This window comes from Phascolarctos cinereus, unplaced genomic scaffold (genome assembly GCF_003287225.1).
Source record: "Phascolarctos cinereus isolate Bilbo 61053 unplaced genomic scaffold, phaCin_HiC Scaffold_3;HRSCAF=262, whole genome shotgun sequence".
Classification (NCBI taxonomy): Eukaryota; Metazoa; Chordata; class Mammalia; order Diprotodontia; family Phascolarctidae; genus Phascolarctos; species Phascolarctos cinereus.
Window position 1 is genome coordinate 228640486 of NW_027555736.1, and position 18570 is coordinate 228659055.

At 41.5% G+C, this 18570-nt stretch overlaps 1 protein-coding gene across 2 annotated transcripts in view; it reads left to right on the forward strand.

Annotated features, from left to right (window-relative positions):
• ENTPD5 (ectonucleoside triphosphate diphosphohydrolase 5 (inactive)) overlaps positions 1-18570 on the forward strand; it is a 43950-nt gene that overhangs the window by 9772 nt on the left and 15608 nt on the right. Inside the window, exon 1 of one of the 2 annotated variants that reach the window (XM_078151478.1) lies at positions 14612-14918. The exons of the other annotated variant lie outside the window; for it this stretch is intronic. The gene's annotated coding sequence lies outside the window, so the exon portion shown is untranslated. Of the gene's footprint in view, positions 1-14611; positions 14919-18570 lie in introns of those variants that run through there. 2 annotated transcript variants of the gene reach the window in all.

The window sequence follows — 18570 nt, forward strand, 5'->3', positions numbered from 1 at the left end:
CAGTACATATTTTTCATTAAAGAAAAATCATGATTTCCTTCAATTTTTTTTGGCCTGAATCTGTGATTTCACCATTGTGAGTACTCTTCAGCAATGAAAATTAGTATCTCACCTGTAATTTAGAGTCTAACAACAGTTTGCTTGGTCATAGAAATTAAGTGACTTGCCTACTAGCCATACAATTTGCCCATTAGTCATAATGTGTGTCAGAGGCAAGACTTGAACCTGATTCTGATTCCCACTTACTGTGCCTAACACACAAACACATCATGAGAAATGGGACCAATTTGGGGGCACAGGCAGTCTCGTTATTTGTTTTATATTTTTATGATCCCCTTCTCTGTATCTGACAGTATAAAGGCTTGAGAAAAGGCTATATAACCTTTGAAGAAACAGAAGCAAAATTCTGGAGGAGCCTCCTTCTGCTTGCGGGAGGCTGTTTGTGCTGCCACTGAGTCATGCAAAGAACAATGGGGAATAAGGTCATGAATTCTTTGATCTCATTCCAACAGTACTACAGATACTCTCAGGGCACAGTAAATTGCTCTTTAACATTTGTCCTACCACAGTTATCTTTTTTTTTTGGGGGGGGGTTAGGCAATGGGGTTAAGTGACTTGCCCAGAGTCACACAGTTAGTAAGTGTTATGTGTCTGAGGCTGGATTTGAACTCAGGTCCTCCTGAATCCAGGGCTGGTGCTCTATCCACTGTGCCATGTAGCTGCCCCTACACAGTTATCTTTTTTAATTGACATGAACTGAAAGGAATACTTGTAATTGTAGGAAAGAACTTGATCTTTGGTGATAATGCATCCTGTGTTGTGTAGTGAAAAAAGCACTGGATCAGGAACTAAGAGACTGGAGTGGAATCCTAGCTTGGCCATTGATTACCCATAGGACTTTGGGCAAGTCATTTCACCTTTTGAGGCTTTTCTTCATCTATAAATTGAAGGGATTGTGCTAGGTGACTAATAAAGTCAACTTTCAGCTCTAAATCTCTGGTGTTTATGATGCTACTTTTGATTCTCTCCTCACCCCCATACCTAGCCATTCCCACGGTTAAGTTTTCTGGTTTGTTGGCATTTGAAATATGTTTAAATTGATGAATTTCTCAGTTATTTTTAAAATCCTCTTAAGATACAGAAGGAGTCAAAAGTAATTTTTAACTATCAGGTTAAACTGATATATGTTGAAAAACTTAGAAGACTATATGTGATAGAACTTTACAGTTTCTTGTAGTCTTCTCTGTTCTTCCCCTCTTGTGATTAGATGAGTATTGAATTTATAATAAAGAAAATTAAATAAAATTAAATCAATTTATAAAACTCAGTGTCAGCTGTTTAGTGCTCTTACCCTTTTCTAAAAATGCCTTCAGTACCAAGTTGTTAATGCTACTATTGTAATTAGAAATGTTTTCTAGAAATGAAGTGATTTTAAACAATTTCAGTTTAGTTTTTTTCTTAACTAAAGTATCATATCAATTCCTGTTCTGTTGCCACAGAAATTTTCTACTGATTTATTTTACTTGCTCTAGCTGAACTTCTTCTCAGTATTTAATTTTATCCTTAGATTTATGTGTATTATTTCCTAATGGTATTTACATAAGAAATGTGCTTACCTTCTTACTATCCCCAAATATGTCTGACTTTATCAGAAACAAATGAGTTTATGTTCATATTTGCCCAAGAAAGATGTTTCTTGAGTTTTAGTTTTTATGACTTCAACTCCAGTAACTAAAAGCTTGAGAAGTTGATAGAAAATAGAAAACTACAAGTGGTTCTATGTGTCAGGACATTTTAAGAGAAGAAGCTAACAATTTTAATGATTCACTTAATATTCACCAGGTAGCTATTTTCAAAATTTTGACTTAAGTATGTGTCAAGATGCCCCAGTTTGCCATTTTCCACCTATAACTTACCCATGCCATTGACTTCCATTTTACTGTGACTGAAGCTTTTAGCACCTGTGATATCATAAAGTGAACATGTTGTCTCCTGTCACTCCTTCCCTCCATTAAATGCAGTTCTTTAGGGGAAGTACTTTCTTTTTTTTTTTTTTTGTAGTTTCAAAAGGTTTATTCAGCCATTGTCTCAAGCGGGTAAGCAACTACTACTCTCTTACCATTCTCCCTGCTGGTCCTGCCTTCAGCGTTTTATATCTTTTACTCATGGGAACATACCCCAATGTAACAGTGAACAAAGCGACAAAGTTTACGTATCTTTACCAATAGGCAACACCGAGCATCTTTAAGGGAAGTACTTTCATTTTTATCTTTTTATCCCTAGCACCTGGCGTAGTACCTGGCACATAGTAGGTATTTAATGAGTGCTAGTTGATTGACGACTAGTTTCAATATTGTCTGATTTGGGAGTTTCAAAAAATAGAGAAACAGCAACATAATGATATCTCACATTTATGTATTCAGAGGCAGCATGATATAGTGGATGAAAAGAAGGCCTTAAAAGAAGTCTTGCCACTGACACACGCTGGCTGTGTGTCATTCTGGGCAACTCTCTAAGGTTAAAGGTGCCCACCTACATTGGTAGAAGGAATTTGTTCACCTGGGAATTCTCTACTATAACAAAATTGTAGGTCTAGTCCTACCTAACCCCATTTATATATCTGTCGATGATTAACATATATAAATCTGTTGATGATTAACCTAAAGTCCACAAAGGATGCGTGTGACTTGCCCAAAGTAATAGAACTAGTAAGTGTCAGAACTGGGACTCAAATCTAGTGGTTTTTCCATTATACTGTCATGCTTCTATGTAAAGTAAAAGTAGAGTAGTAATGCTTAGAAATAGTGCTTAACTAGAAATAGCATCTAGTTAAGATGGTTCAGTAAAATAGCATATACCAAACCTAAGCTCCAAAAGGATAATACATAACTTACATATAAAGGGTGACATCATAGAGGAGCAGGGATAAAAATGACCTTTTAGAGCTATGGATAGGAAGAGTTCATGACCAAATAAGGGATAGAGAAGATCACAGAAGATATAATGGACAATTTTTTATTACATAAAATTAAACAGCTTTTTACACAGAAAACTCAGTACAGCTAAAATTATAAGGGAAATGAGTAACTGGGGAAAAATATTTGCAGCAGGTTTCTCTCATAGGGTCTCTTTTTCAAGATATATATGGAATGGATTCAAATTTATAAGAATAAAATAAGATTAAGAGCCATTTTCCCAAGTTAATAGTCAAAGGATACTAAACAGTCAGTTTTCTAATGAAGAAATCCAAGCTATCGACAACCATATGAAAAAATGCCCCAAATCACTAATCATTAGATATATGCAAATTAAAGCAACTGAGGTTATAGGTTATATCTCACACCCAACACACTGACAAAGTTGGCCAAAAAAAAAAAAGGAAAAAGACAAATGTTGGAGGGCCTGTGGGAAAAATAGGCATGTTAACTATATTGGTAGAGCTATGAATTTGTTCAGCCATTCTAGAAAGCATTTTGGAACTACACCCAAAAGTTACTAAACTTTTCATACTCTTTGACTCTGAAATACCACTACTAGGCCTGAGTGATCTATGAAAGTAGAACCAATATGTACGAAAATATTTATATCAGCTCTTTTATGGTGGAAAAGAACTGGAAACTTAAAAAGTGTCCATTAATGGTGGAATGGCTGAAAAAATTATGGCCTATTGATATAGTGAATATTGTGCTATAAGAAATGGTGAAAAGTACAATTTCAGAGAAACCTAGCAAGACTTGTAAGAGCTGATGCAGAGTGAAGTGAGCACAAGCAGGAAAACAACATATACAGGAACAACACCTTTGTAAAGACAAAAATCTTTGAAAGACTCAAGAACTCTGACCAGTGCATTGACCAAGCAGAGGTGTGATGAGGAAAGCATGCTATTCAACTATCAAGATGGTGTGGGGGGCAGCTAGGTGGCACAGTGGATAGATACAGCACCACCCCTGAAGTCAGGAGGACCTGAGTTCAAATCTGCCCTCAGACCAAGCACTTGACACTTACTAGCTGCTTGACCCTGGGTAAGTCACTTAACCCCAATTGCCTAAAAAAAAAAATTTTTTTAAAAAAGAAAGATGATGGACACAGGGTACAGGTTAAGGTGTATATATGTGTGTGTGTGTGTGTGTGTGTGTGTGTGTATGATTGTTTATTTATTTGTTGTTTTTTGCTAAGCAGTGGACCTAGAGTCAGGAAGATCTTAGATCAAATCCTACCTCAGACATTTACTTGCTTTATAATCCTGGGCAAGTCACAACTCTGTCTGCCTCAATTTCCTCATCTATAAAATGGGGGTAATAATAGTACCTACTTTCCAGGTTTGTTTATGAGAATAAAATAACATAATATTTGTAAAGCACTTTGCAAACCTTTAAGTGCTGCCATATAGATGCAATGATAAGGTTAACTTTGGGTGTAACCTCAAACTCAGTCTAAAGATAAATTTGTCCTGATTTTCTAGGACTGTCCATTCCATTATGGTTCTTACAGATTTAGAACTGGAAAAGGCCTAGAAGGTCATCTAGTTCAATATCCTTATTTATAGATGAGGAATCTGAGGCCCAGAGAGGTCAACTAAGTTGCCCAGGGTCATCCAGATGGCAAGTGGGAAGTTGTAATTTGAACCCAGATCATATGACTCCAGTCCAGTGCCCTACACCGACCTGTCTCTATTCCCTTGGACTCTGGCAAAAATTGTTCCCTGTTCTTATCACTTTAAAGGCCCTAAATTATTTTTTCCTACACCTAAGGCTTTTGATAGCTTCTTTGGGTACATCTAAATAGAAAGGGCTTCCCTATAAATCCAGGAAGTAGCTAGTATCATAGCAGCAGCTGAAGCAGGCACCAACTGGTTTGGGGTGAATCCAAAGTTTAAACTAGGTTTCCATTGAGCAAGAGGACCTGCCTCCAATAGGACATATCCAAGGCACCACTGTAGCACTGTTTTGGATCTTCTTCAGTGCCTGAAGAATCACAAGGCTTTGGGACTGTGTGCTGCAACTATAAGTTAGACTGCCTACTGTACGAGATAGAGATTTATTCCTTTGTTCTAGAATCTGCCTTACATTTACCTTAATAGAACTATTTCCTTTTTTAATTATCTTATCCTCTAGTAAACATTTGGCTAACTTTTATTCCACTGTTGTAATTTAAAGTTTAGTTACATTTTAAACTTATCTGTTTAATTTTTAATTTTCACTGTTAAAACCAGCTTTCCTTTGGTATTCAGGGATATATGCAAGTAGTATGGGCTTTTTAGATTTCATTATGTAGAGAGGCCTTCACTTGTGGCAGGACCTGTTCTATGTGGAGATGGAAGTGATGCAGCTTAGGGGTTCAGGGGTTTTGGGACCCCAAAATCATAATACACGGGTCCTATCCAAAAGAATTTGACCCAAGCCTTCTTTCACCAAAGACAAGGCTTATTAGAACATTGTCATATTGGGCAGACTCTTAAAGAGTCTGAACATGAGTAAGCAGTGGCTAGATTATAAGAATCTAAGCAATGGCTAGATTGATTATAAGAATCTGAGCATCTTAATGGAGACAAGATGGACCTTATATACAGAAAGACTGTGGGGGGAACCTAGGAATGACCACTAAGCTGGGGTGAACAGAACCCTGGGACCTGGACCTGGTGGCCCAGGGAGAATGGAGCCTAGCTAGGATTCAGGGTGGGAAATGACTTGGGGGGCTATAGGGAGGTAAAACAATGGAGGAGAGATTAGGTGTAGCCACAGTGAAAGGCCAGCTGATGGGATTATAGCTTCAAGGGAACGCCAGAGATTTGGCCTTGTGGACAAGTCCCAGGATTTTTCCTTTCTGGGGTCTAGACTACAACCCTATTAGAAGTGTTGTTGTGTGGCACTTGGGGAGGCAGAATTGGCATCTCTAAACTCTTCCCCCCGCCCCTTTCTCCAAAGGACACTTTTAATTCCTAATAAGAGGGGAAGTGGGAGGTCAGGGCCAGAGGATGACCACTCTCCTCTCCTCAGAGAGAGGTGATACTAAAGAGGTCTAGGACTTTTGGGGTGCTGGGACCCCAAGATCATGGTACCAGGCCCTGCTGAATGAATTCAACTCAAATCTTCTTCAGCCAGAAGAAGTTTATTAGTGATAAATCACATTGACCAGGTGACACCCATAAAGACGAGCAGGCATGAGAGGTTCTCAGCCTCTGAATGAGGGCCAAGGTGGATCTTAAATACTAAAGTAACTTTGGGTGGCCAGAGAAGGGGTTTGGGAAAAGGGTCTAGGTAAGAATTCTAATTGGGGAGGTCTGAGAGATTGAATAGACAATGGGAATAGCTAATGGAGGGAACAGGAAGGCAGAAATTTGAAAGGCATCTGCACAAAATCAAGGTGGGGCTAGGACTTTCAAAAGGAGATAAGGGGACTAGATAAGGAACAGTTTGAGACCAGAGAAGGCCTTTCTGGGGCCTGTAGACAAAAGGGAGCCAGATTCTTTTAGGGCGTATCTGAATAAGATTAAAAGGTAAGGCTAAGGCTTTCAAAGGGAGATGAGGGTCTGGGGCCTGTGAGTCAGATTCCCTTTGGGGCAAAGGGCGAAGATCTTGGCTTGGGCCACGCCCCCATCATCCCCCCCCCAAAACAAATCGGAACCAAGGGGTGAAAGGGGCGAAGGTCTCTGCTTCTGAAACTGCTTCCTGCTGGCAAGGGGCGTAGAGCTGTCCCTGCCTCTCTGGGTCCCGTTCGAGGGGGTCAAACTTCAAAACCTGGCTGATGCCAGGTTCAGTGGACTAGAGACCTTGGGTTGGTATACAGTCATCTGGAAGTTGATGGCTCCAACCCTAGAAGAAAGGAATCTGGCATGAATATTTAGTAAACATGGACCAAACAAACAAGAGAAGTATGATCAGTAGTGGAATGAGAATAGGGGCCAGTATAGGAAGAAGCCAGGACTCCCATGAAGAAGATTTTGGAGCACTAAAGTTATTGTGAATTTCTTGCATCCAACTAGCCTTTTCAAAATACAAGCAGTGCAGAACTCTATCTGCCCGGAGTTGTTATACGTGCAACAAAATGTGTTTGCTAAAGCACATACACCCCCACTGGAGGCAAGCAAGTAGTTTAGGGCTATTCTGTTGTCTAGAATTACTTTTGCTAAGGAATCCAGAGATTGCTGGATTTCCGGGGGACCATAAGCTGTCACATTTGCCAACTGGTAATATAATGCAGAACATTATTTTACCATTTAGGTAGTAGGTCCCTTTAAGCCATGGAAAGCAAAAGTTGGTGCTTAATCTTGCCCCAGACCTCTTTCCTCCTAAATCTAAACAATAGTGAAATGTACTCTTGCATAGCTCAGCATAGCTCAGCATAGCCCATCCCTCCAACGTAAATGGATAAGAAAGCTTGCAATATAATTGCTTTAGATAATTATGTTTATACCAGAGACCAGGACACCTGGTCTGATTTGTGTGATCTCTGACCTGTAATGATGGGGTGGCTTGGGTGCTTGTGCTTGTACTTGTGCCCCGATTTCTCCCTAGTCTCAGAAACACTGTCTCTGACAACCACTCCCCAGCCCAAGGACACTGTGCCTAGCAGTTATTCATGCATGGGCCTCAGCACGACCCTTATCTCTCTCCCTGGTACAGCTACACAGAGCTGGGCTGCTCAGGCCCCAGCCCTCAGATCATGTCTCTGGAAGCCTCCCAACTCCTTAGTAAGTTCCTGTCTTGTGAGAAAGCTTTCCCTTGTTGCAGAGCATTCTCTCATCAAGACAGAGGGAGAGGGGTGTCCTTGGCCAGCCCAAGGACTCTTCCTCCTGCCAGACTCCAAAGATCCATCCCCCCTCCCTGTCCCGTATACTCCCTGTACTTTCCCATCCATAGCCCCCCAAAGATACCTCCACCTTTGGATTACCTCATCAGTATTCCTGGCATTTCTTTCCCATGCTGTTTTCCATATAAACCCTAGCTCGACCCCTGATCGGGGCTGCTTGATTTGGACATGCATACCCCTTGCAGCCGCGCACTAATAAATCCACATTTTAAATTACATCTGGGTCTCACTCGCTGATTTCTCGGTACAACAGTAAATAGTCTCTATAAGGTTAGAGAGAATATGTTCATGTTGTAGGCTATATACCAGGGCATAAGATAGTCTGCTCCCTTTTTAAGAGGCCAGAGGACAATTCCCCAAAATCCATGTTTTACCTTTAAGTTAGAGACTGTGGGCTGTTTGGCATTGAAAATGGAGCAGGGTGGTGCTAAAAGTCTGAGAGTGCACACCCCAAAGTCTTTGTAGGGTGTCAAACAACTGACTGACCAAAACAGTAGTTCTGGGGTCTTGCCATGTGTTGGCACTTTGTTTCACCTTTTCCCCAAAATTCTTGTCACTAGTGTTGTCTGCACAGGTAGTGCAGGTCAAAATATTAGCAGAAACTCTAACAAGCCCTTCCTCCACAGGGGTGTTAACTTGTCTAGTGGCCTTGGAGCTTGTCTCCCAAGTAAGGAATATTCCCCTGTGGAGAAGCAAGGTGTATACAAGAGAGTAGCCCATAGAGAAGTGGCAAGCATAAATGGAGTGGCATAAACTTCTGAGAAAGTCGTATTGGGGGGGGGCTTTGTGGAGATGAGAGTTATGTGGGTGTGAGTGTTCTAAAGAGCTTCCCAGTTTAACTAGGGAAATATTTCCCACTTTTGGAGGCCAATGCAAATTTAGAGGCTTCCTCAATTAGAATGACTGTGGCAGCCACCGCCAGGAAGCTTGCAGGCTTTCCAGGCTCCTAAGGACTGATTTAGGGGTGTGGAGGTCAATTTAGATTTTAAAATCACAAAAGGTTTAGTCTGGTCTGGGCCACACTCTTGAGGGAGTGAGTCAGGGCCCAGAGGACAGTCATAAAGGAGCTTAACAATCAAACTTTTATCAGAGATCCAGAGTCTACAAAATCTATCCATGCCTAGAAAAGTTCGAAATTGTTTCTTAGTGGCTGGGACAGGGAATTCCTGGCCCAGAAACTTTACAGACTGGGATGCTATCTGAACTTTGTTCAAAGAGACCCTATAGCCTTGAGTTCCCAAGAAATTAAGCACTCCTGAGGCAATGCCTAAAGAAACCTCCTGGGTGGGGCTACAAATACGGTGATAGGAAAATACTTTAGGGTCTTGGAGGTGCACAATGGCTGGGGTGGCAAAAGTATCCCAAATTGTCTCCCACACTTCCAGGGGAACGTGGGGAGGTCTGGCACACAGAGGGAAAAGGGAGATGGGAGCCTTAACTAGAGAAAATTGGCTCCCCAACTTCACCATTAGGTCCCTTCCCAACGAGGGGGCAGGGCAAGAGGAGAGCATAAGGGAGGAGTGTTTAAACAACAGATTCTCAAATAGGCAGGGGGAGGGGTATGTCTGGAGACATCCCTCAGTTACCTCTGGAATGCCCATGACCGGATGGATCAAGGAGCGAATAGGGCCAGAGTAATTGGTTAAAGCAAAGAATATAGCCATGAAAAAATGGGTAACCTTACCTTCAGCCTCGATTTCTGCCCAGGACTTGGCAAGAGAGATGGAGAAAGTGGGAGTGTGGCCTGCACCCAGGCTCCTTTGTCCTCCCCAGTCTTGAGAAGACTGGAGGACAGGATACTGGGGGGCTGCTCTACCACTTCTCCTACCTCAGGGACAATCCTTCTTCCAATGTCCCTCCTGGTCACATCTTGGGCAAGGTCCTGGAGGTGTCGTCTTGGGGGCTTCCTCCAAGGGGGCCCTGGAGGGGCACTCCTTGGACCAGTGAGCCTCCCTGTGGCCTCCCCTGCCCAAGTGGCTGGGCTTCCTCCAAGGGGTGCCTTGAGGGGCACTCCTTGGACCAGTGACCCTCATGGTGGCATCGAAAGCAGGTTTTCCCACTGCCCAGGTTGCCAGGAACACCCTTGGGTCTTTTCCTGACCATAGCAGCAGCCAGGAATCAGGCATGTTCTTTGTCTCTAGCCCTCTGCCTACGTTCTTTCTCCTCCGCTGCAACTAAGTTTCTGTTGTTAAAGACTCCAAAGGCAATCTCCAATAACTGCTTGAGGTCCCATTGCCAATTTCTGTAATTTTGTCCTAATATCTGGGGCAGATTGGTTAATGAAATACATGCTAAGGATTGCTGCCCCTTCTTTAAAGTAAGGATCTAAATTCGTATACTTTTTAATGCCTTCTACTAGCCTATCTTGGAAAAGGGCAGGATTTTCCTTTTCTTCCTGAGTAATTCCCTTAATCTTTTGAAAGTTTACTTGCTTTTGAAATGCTGTTTTCAGGCCTTCTAACAGGCAAATTATCATGTAGTCCCTCTTTCCCCTATCCTCACTCTTCTGATAATCCCACCCCGGATCACTAGCAGGAACAGCAGCTGTTCCTGGGGTATTTTGTGGGGTCATTGCTAGCAAAACGATCCCCAAAATTTTGGGCTTGTTGCCAGATTCTCTTCCTCTCCTCAGGGGCACAACAGGTGGAGAAGAGGACATGCAAATCACCCCAAGAAAGTTCGAATTGTAGGAACACATCCCTGAAGCCCTCAGTAAATTTAGTGGGATCTTCAGAGTATCGACCCAGCCTTTCCTTAATCTGGGTGAGGTCTGAAATGGAGAATGGAACATGCACCCTAAGTATCCCGTTAGGACAGGCAGGTACTTCCCTTAAAGGAAAAAGCCCTGAAGGCCCTGCAGGAGCAGTGGCTTGCGTGGGAGGGAGATAGGAAGTCCCACTTCTCCAGCTAGGGAGTAGAAAACGCCGGCTGAACTGGCAAGGCTGAGGAATCCGGCTGACAAGGGGAAAGATTACCTGACACCGGAGGAGGGGGAGGGATCAGGGGAGAAGACGCCAAGGCGTCTGGAGCCTGAGTAGGGGTCCCGTCCAAAGTAGAGGTCTGGGGAGGAGGCACTGAGTTGAGAACCTCATCCGGAGCTTGAGCTGGGGTCTCTTCGGAAGTAGAGGCTGGGGCGAGACCCTTGCTCAAGGCCTGAGTAGCAGCAGCCACTAGAGCAGGGGCTTGGAGGGGAAATGCAGGAGCCAGAGGAAAAGGGAAGGAGAACCAAGGGAAAGGAGGGATGGGGAAGGAGGTGGAGGCATGGGAAACAGGGAGGGGTAGGGGAGAATAGGGTAATGCAAGGGGGGTCAAGGGAGAATAGGGAGCAGAAGCAAGGGTCTGGGGAGAATGGGGAGCAGCCGGAGAGGCCCTCCCGGAGGAGAATGGGGTGGAGATAGGTGCTGGGGAGGTGGTGCCGACGGAGGTTGGGAAGATGGGGTTGTCAGAACCCTGGAAGGCATAAGAAGAGGATCATCCAAAAGGTCTATTTGATCCCCACTCTCCACTAGTGGGGTGGCTCTAGCTATGAGCATCTTGCAATCCTTTCTGAGAATGGGGTCTCTAAGCTCAACAAAAGCCGTTAAGTAAGAAATCTCCACGCATTTTCTTTCTCTGTGACAATATTTTTCTAACTCTGAGAGGGTCTTTACCCATAATGTCCCCAAAAGGGGCCATGCCTCATAATTTTCCAGGTGATACTGAGGCCAAACGGTGTTGCAAAAATGCACCAGCTTTTTCTTTTTAAGTTCTTTACAGAAGCTAAAATTTTTCCAATTTTGTAAAAGACAGCCCAAAGGCGAATTCTTGGTAATTGAAGAGGATTGACCCATTTCGGGCTCAAGGGAAAGAAAAAAAAGAAAAAATATCCAACAGTTTCCCAATTCCCTAGCGCTGAGAGAACCGAGAGGTTTGGACCTACGCTTCCTGATAGGGAGTCTGTCCTCTATGCTAAGGAAGGTATTACCCAGGTCCAAGTGCTCAAGCAGAGGCACTGGACCGAAAAGCCTTGGAGGGTCAGGCGGAGTTGCAGACAGCCTCGCAGCTGTCTGACTTACAGGGACCTGAGAGATCAGGCCCCCAAACCCTTCCAAGGCAAGCTTAGCTAGCTGCTTGGAAATCCCCCTCCCAGCCACAAGACAAGAAAGGAATTGGGGAGGGGGAGGCTTACCGGTCGTGGCTGAAGAAGAGTTTGAGATTTAGCAGTGGTTCCCGGTCAGGGAACCATATGAAGAGGTCTAGGGTGCTGGACCCCAAGATTGTGGTACCGGGCCCTGCTGAATGAATTCAACTCAAATCTTCCTCAGCCAGAGGAAGTTTATTAGTGATAAATCACATTGGCCAGGTGACACCCATAAAGACGAGCAGGCATGAGAGGTTCTCAGCCTCTGAATGAGGGCCAAGGTGGATCTTAAATACTAAAGTAACTTTGGGTGGCCAGAGAAGGGGTTTGGGAAAAGGGTCTAGGTAAGAATTCTAATTGGGGAGGTCTGAGAGATTGAATAGACAATGGGAATAGCTAATGGAGGGAACAGGAAGGCAGAAATTTGAAAGGCATCTGCACAAAATCAAGGTGGGGCTAGGACTTTCAAAAGGAGATAAGGAGACTTGATAAGGAACAGTTTGAGACCAGAGAAGGCCTTTCTGGGGCCTGTAGACAAAAGGGAGCCAGATTCTTTTAGGGCGTATCTGAATAAGATTAAAAGGTAAGGCTAAGGCTTTCAAAGGGAGATGAGGGTCTGGGGCCTGTGAGTCAGATTCCCTTTGGGGCAAAGGGCAAAGATCTTGGCTTGGGCCCCACCCCCATCAGTACCAGCCTAGAATTATATCTGTCTGCTCCCTTACATATTGTTAATCTAGGGGAGATGATCAGGTTCAGTCTAACTTCTGATCACTGTTTCAACAAATGGGAGGAAGATGGACCCCAAGCTTTACATCCAAGGTTTGACTCCCCACCAAAATATCTGTCCCACAGCAAACACACATAGCAAACAGCAAAGAAACTCAGTTATCCAAATCATAGCAAAACAAATCAGAAAATGTATACAGAGGAGAATATATACTAAATAATACAGAGTGAAGGAGTTCTCCCACTAGGAGCCAGGTAATTCAGCTCAACCACAGGAGAGAATCCCAAATCTTATCTAAGAGGAAACTCCCCGAAGACCGGATAGGGACATGATGGAAACTGCCAACTCCACTTATGTCAGCTTCTTCCCAGAGTCTCTTCCTTCAGCAACCGGAAGTGGGATTGGTATTTTCCATCTTCCCTCTCCAAGGTGGAAGCCAGGAGTACCAAAAGCAACTGGATTTTGTAGAGTCCCAAAGAGGACTGAGGAAGGCTAAAGCTCTCTCGCTGTCACCAACTCTGCCCAATGTGTCATGCAAGGCAGGGCATTCATCTCTGCCAGTAAGGAAAGCATCTCATACCAATGGGCTTTGGCCCTGGGGTTTCAAACAGTTTCAGCATTGATACCTTTGGAATTCTGTGGCCTACTTGATGTTAATTAACCTTAACATTTTCATTTTGTTTCTTTTTTATTCTGAATTTAATAGCCATCAGTAAACATAAACACAAGTACAAAAGAATTTAAAAGTTCTAAATGAAACCATAATAACTGTTTTGTTTTGTTTTTTGGTGAGGCAATGGAGTTAAGTGACTTGCCCAGGATCACACAGCTACTGTCAGGTGTCTAAGGCTGGATTTGAACTCAGGTCTTCCTGACTCCAAGGCTAGAGCTCTATCCACTGTGCCACCTAGCTGCCCCTCATAATAACTGTTAAGAGATGTTTATTAACTAGTGACCATAAATTTCTATTGTCATTTTTAAATGTGTATACAGTAGTAACTTCAACAAGATAGTAACAAGGTTGTCCCATGTCTGTGTTTTTTTCTAAACTCCTCCACTTTGTTGCAATTTTTTAAAATGTTGTTATTTTTTATCTACATAGTTGTAACTGTAAATATTTTGATTTTATCTTCATTGAGCATCATTTTCATCAAAATCTTCCCTTTTTTATCATTCCTAGTTCTCATTTTTATGGGTACAATATTCCATTACATTGTTATACCACAATTTGTTCAGCCATTCCCTAACTGTTTGACGAATGTCAACTTCAACATTTTGAAATGCAGTACAATATTATACCTTTTGTGGAAGTGGTGGGCTTTGCTCACAACAGTTAGGAAGATGAATAGATCACAATCAAATGCTTATATAGAGCTATTTGGGAGGTTTGGCCCACAGTTGTGATTTCATTGGTGTTCTCATGTCCCAGTTTGTAAACCCCCTCTACCAATGAAGGTGGCAAAGTCATATGCAGTTTATGAGATCGTTTCCTGGGGCACTGAGAGATTAAAGGACTTGCCCATAGTCACACAGCTGATCAAGACTTGAATCCAGATCTCCCTGATTCCAAGGCTGGCTTTCCATTATTCCATGTTGCTTTTTATGGGATAACATAATGTGGAGTGGAGATAGCAGGGAACATTGGTCAGAGAACTCTATCGAAGTAGTACAGGATAAATAGCGCTTTGCCCAAGGGTGTCAACATGGAGAGATGGGGTGGAGCATGTTTTATTTCTAGGAGAGACCCTTCATACCTGAAAGAACATAATATCACACTTCTCTCCTCCCCATTTGTCCTTTTAACTGCATGGGGCAACCTCTCCATCCCCCTCCAAACTGAATTTGCCTCAGATATAGTTTCAGGAAGTTACTACTCTGACCTCAGTTAATGCTACAATAGACACTTGCTCCCACTTACCCTTCCTGCTCATTGCACAGCTCTCTGAATTCATGTTAGAGAAAAGGAAAAGAATTAAGCTCCTAGGCTTAAGCTTCTTTTGCTCCATAGGCAAAAATGTTATTAATTGCATACATAAAAATATGGCAAAGATACCTGAACTAGACTTAGAGAAAGAATGGTAAAGAAGGAGGAAAGGTGGAAGAGAGAGAAGAAAACTTACAGAGGATGAGTTAGCAAAATGCCCTGTACTGAATTGTAAACTGACCCAAAGGTGAATGTGATTAGAGAACAGAAGTAAAGTAGGAACAAAGGGCAACAGCATAGAAGACAGAAGTTCTGAAAGGTGCAGACATACAAAGTGGGTGAGTTACTTCTAAATGTCAAGGTTTTCTGTGCTTTTGGGTCCTCTGGGCCTTGGGGGAGGCTGGAAAGAGACGTGGGTGTGTGCGGATCTTGAGCAATCTGACTACAGAGAAATCTTTTCAAGAAAAGTATAAAGAAACACTCGAAAGTCAGTAAGCATTTCTATTAAGTGCTTGTTATGTGTCAGGCACTGTGCTACAGATACAAATAGAGAAATAAGACAGTTCCTTACCTCAAGGAGCTTACATGCTAAGAAGACTTTAGAAGGAGACCCTAAAGAGGCCTGATTATGTGCCAAAGTTTTAAGTAAAATGAATTGAATCAAAGGAAATTCCTGATGTAAACAGAAGACTGAGAAAGAAAGACTGTTGAAAAGAATGTCAGGTTAGAAGTCTGAATTTATGTGGTCCAATATAAACTGTCTGTTTCATAAAAGTAAACAAGATTATCCTTTGTGGGGCATACAAAATTTTTAACAAATACATTAATTCAAATTAATTGTTGCTAGTCCTATATGACTACCAGAAAATCATAGCTGTGTTTAGAATAAAGTTCAGTGTTTAATAATCTTGTGTAAGCAAATGTTTTACACTAATGAAAAACATTGATCATGATCAAGTCATCCTGTCAGCTTATTAGGATTGACATTTGAGGGAATTTGCCTTTCTTTGATATTTTTGTAATAAGTATTTAAATGTCATAGATGGTTAATTTATCATTCAGTAGGGAAAAAATCAAAATTCCACGAGCTACTTAGTTACATGAGTTTCTTCTCTGAAGATCAATAAACTTTTCAAAGCACTTCTCTGCAGCTATTTATTCTTTAAAATAAAAAAGCATTAGAGAATGAAGTTTAAGATATAGAGCAGGAAAATAGAAGGGACATGGAAATTATACCACAAAAGTTCCCCACTTTTGCTAGCTGTATTGTCTGATTTTAAACTGAACACCTGGTGAATGACTGTGCAATTTTCATTACGTGATACCTGACACCTACAACGTATTCACTTTTATTGAAATCTCTTTGAGGACAAAAGGAAATGTTTGTTTAATGGCAGTAGAAGCCAAGAAGGCGTTTCAGAAGCCAGAATGAGCTGAAAACACGAGTGATGCCTTGTGAAGAGTGGCTGTGTGCACTAGTTTTCCCTCTTTCCATCCAAGCACCCCCAGGGTACTTAGAAAACATTTGTTGGGTGGATGAATGGAAGAAGCCCAGTGACCTTATTCTAAACATATTTTCTAAGAGGAGAAAAGGGACTCAATTTGATCATTTTGGGAGTTATTGACAAAGGCCCAAGTTGATGAAAAAGCAGGCATAATATAAACCTAATAGACTCTGAAAATGAAACTTCTGTTTTTAGCTGTTTCTGAGATTGAAGTTGAAAGAAAAAGGGAGTTAGGAACAATAAGACAGTGAAGAAACAGGGTAGGGGTGGGGGAGGGGAAGAGGAGAAGTTAGATGTTCAACTTCTCTTGTTACAGATCTTTCCAAGCAGCTAATAGGTTTCAGTTGTAGATTGCCTAAACGAAAATTTTCTTTGTAAAGATGAAATGTTGGCCCTTATTCATGATTGTGTAATAGAAGTCTATGAGGTCATAGATTTCCTGGTTTGATCAATGATTGTCAGTCTCCGGTTAAGGGTTTAGACACCTTAGAATACCTCCACTTATCAAGGGTGACATGAAATTCTTAAATTCAAAACAAAATTTCCTCTAATTCATTTCAATTTTTAAAATATGCAGAAACCATGTTGTATAGAAATTTTAGGTCGGGCGTATTAAAAAACTAATATTAAGTATAAAAAAGTTGGGTGTCACCCTTCAAAAAAGGTTGAAAAATCAGTGGCTTAGACTCAAAGTATATATTATAATAATAGCTTTAGTAGAAAGAAAAGAGATCTGTGGAGCAGAAAATATGGAATTAGAATTCAAATCATAACCCATAACCTTGATTCTCACAGGAGAGAAATGTAAAAAGCAATTTATACATTAAACCAGAATCAGGTGCTGTGACAGTGTATTACTAGAATAAACGTGTAAATGATAAGAGTGGAATCCTTAAATCTTAAATAAGAAATCTGACTTTCATCAACTGTACTAGTAAAGATTACTAATAATAGGCCACATTCTCCTTTAGAGACTGAATAAATGACATACTAAATCTTGCAGTGGGACAGCTAGGTGAAACAGTGGATAGAGTGTCAAGCCTGGAGTCAGGAAGACTCACTTTCATGAGTTCAAATCTAGCCTTAGATACTGGTTGTATGACCTCGGGCAAGTTACTTATCCCTGTTTGCTTCCGTTTCTTCATCTGTAAAATGAGCTGGAGAAGAAAATGGCAAAACACTCCAGTATCTTTGCTAAGAAAATCCCAAATAGGATCACAAAAAGTCAGACTCCACTAAAAACAACTGAAAAACAAACAAAAAATCTTGTGCAAACTAGTTATAACATCTCACTTGAAAAGCTCTGTGGGTCCTCTGATACTCATTTATCGTATTCAGTCTTACCAATAAGAAAAATTACTAAGTTCCCAGGTAGAAATGACTACATTATTCCAAAGACTATGACAAAGTTTTAACCCCAGGTTTCAAGAACACAAACTCCGCATCCTAGCTTCTTTTCAGATTTGCGTTCTACATGTCAAAAGATATATTCCTGGTATCATCAAGATTCCTTTCAAACAATATTTTATGATTCTATGATCCACCTTGTGCTATATCTTTCTGGAACTCTAATTATAGCAAAACAACCCTATGTAATATCACTGCAGGGTTTCAGGAGCATTTTCATGCAGTCAAGCATTTATTAGCTGCCTACTCCGTGCCCAGAAACTGTGCTGTATGCTCAGGAAAAAGATACAAAAAAGGAAACCATCCCAACCCCTAAGGAGCTTGCTTTCTAACAAAATGTAAGCAAATACAGAAACAATGAATGCAAAATAAATATTGCCAAGAATATTAACAAGTTATTTTAAAAACATTGTCTTTTGCCTTCTGGAAGAACAAGAGGGAGCTGTTAGTCAGTGATGAACTGAAGCAGTGTAAATCATGGGAAGTGGGTCTGACAGGAATCCAGGCACCTGTCTTTCAGCTTTGACTTTGTCACCTAGTTGTTGAGAGTGCTTTCTGCACATTAATAAATCTGTGTCTATTTACCCATCTGTAAAATAATACCTTCCTTGACTACTGGTGAAAATTAAATGAAATATGTAAAAGTGCTTTGGGAATTATAAAATTATGTGCAAATGGAGATTGTTGTTATGCTAAACACAGGCAGTCTCTGATTCCAGGTCAACAAAGTGTGATGGCCCAATTTTAAAAGTCATTGAAACTCAAATGAGAGGGATAATGTCCCCAACTTTACCAGTGAAAAATTAAAGACTTTTCTCTACTAACCCACAAGGAGGCCAATTTGAAAATTCATTTGGGATCATAAGAAGAAGTAGTAAAAGTTACTGCCAGAATGTCAAATACAACTTTACTTGACCCAGGAAGAAAAGAGGATGGTAGCAGAGACAACTTCCAATTAAAAACAAAAGAGGAAACAGTTTAAGCTTTCTTTCCCTTTCAGAAACAGCTGTTATTACAAAAAGGTACAAAGGCCTTCACCTGCCCTTGTCCAGCTTGCTCTGCCACTTATTAGAATCTG